This window comes from Frankliniella occidentalis, unplaced genomic scaffold (genome assembly GCF_000697945.3).
Source record: "Frankliniella occidentalis isolate FOCC.00 unplaced genomic scaffold, Focc_3.1 Scaffold277, whole genome shotgun sequence".
Classification (NCBI taxonomy): Eukaryota; Metazoa; Arthropoda; class Insecta; order Thysanoptera; family Thripidae; genus Frankliniella; species Frankliniella occidentalis.
The window spans coordinates 17,658-19,047 of NW_026267403.1; positions in this window are offsets into that span (position 1 = coordinate 17,658).

Here is a 1,390-nt window from a genome sequence, read left to right on the forward strand (position 1 = left end):
GTACAAATGTTTGGCGTGGTCTTCAAGGTCGCTTGAGGCACCCATCAACTTTGAAAATTTTGTAAGCGGTTTGCTGACTGAATTACCTAGCTGGACTTTACTTTTGCCTCCCTCAGAGTGGCCAAAAAAAGCACAGTATTTGCAGTAAAGGCCTTTGTCCATGTCCGATAATCTTAACCGATTATACTTTGCAAGGTGATGGTGGCCGACAAAACGTCGCTCTTCTTTTCCCTGCTTCTGGTGACTCGAAAACGGGAACTTGTACTCTTGAGGGGGAGCCCACGGATTTTCAAGGAGCCTCTGTAGAGTACTTTTGTCTAATTCATGTACAGGTTGTTTTTTGTAAAACCCTACATCATAAGAATTGGCCCAGCGAACAGACTCTGCAGTAACTGGCGCATCAGCATCGACAGTGCATGCAGCAGGAGTGAAAGTACAAGAAGAGCCGTCACCACTACCGCCATCAACCAAAAACTCAGAATTATTTGCTGAAAGTAAATAATAAACGTTAAATTAAGGCTTTGCAACCGTTTCGTTTTTAATTACCGTAAACAAAAAGCCTAGACCCAACCCAGTGACCCTTTACTCGTCTATTTTACTTTACTTCATACAACACACACACACAGCACATGTATACCTCTACGAGAAGGAGCGTTTGTGCTCTGATCACTTTCTGGCTCCGCCACCACTACTTGTTCCGGTTCCGGTGCGGCTGCGGCTTCAGCGTCAGCTTGTGCCAGTGAGCCATCGCGGCCGCGGTCGCACTCAGCCTCGGCATCGAGACCAACACCATCACCATCACCATTGTTGACAGTCTTTTTCGATATGCCGAAAAAGTCACTTATTTTCCTTTTCACACCTTTCTGCTGACCCGTGCCACCACCACCTACACCACCAAATGTAGCCTGTAGATGAGACGCAACTGACAACAGTGAAGACGAGCATGGTGACGGGTTACCACAGGACAGGACAGAGGACAGCAACGGCACTGCACAGCACACAGCATAGGAAAACAAAACGCGCGCAAAAAAAAAAAAAAAAAAAACGTTCAGTAAATAAATGAAAACAGTAACGGACTAACGGACTACATTTGAAAAGAGGACGAGCACACTCCTAACCTAGCTTGAATTCCGACACACGATATTATTATAACGACAAACCGCAAATAAACAACAAAGTCAGCGCGGTGAGTCAACCAGCCAAGCACGTACTGCTCACCATGATGACGAGACGAAATCCCGTCCTCCGTCCCCGCCACACAACACAAAACACAACGAACACAATGTATTAAACGTAAAACTGATCACAACACTGGCACAGGTTAGGACACGCAGCGAGCTGAGCGAGGAGCTAGAGCTGCCGAGCCGAGCCGGGCCCGCACCGGGCGACG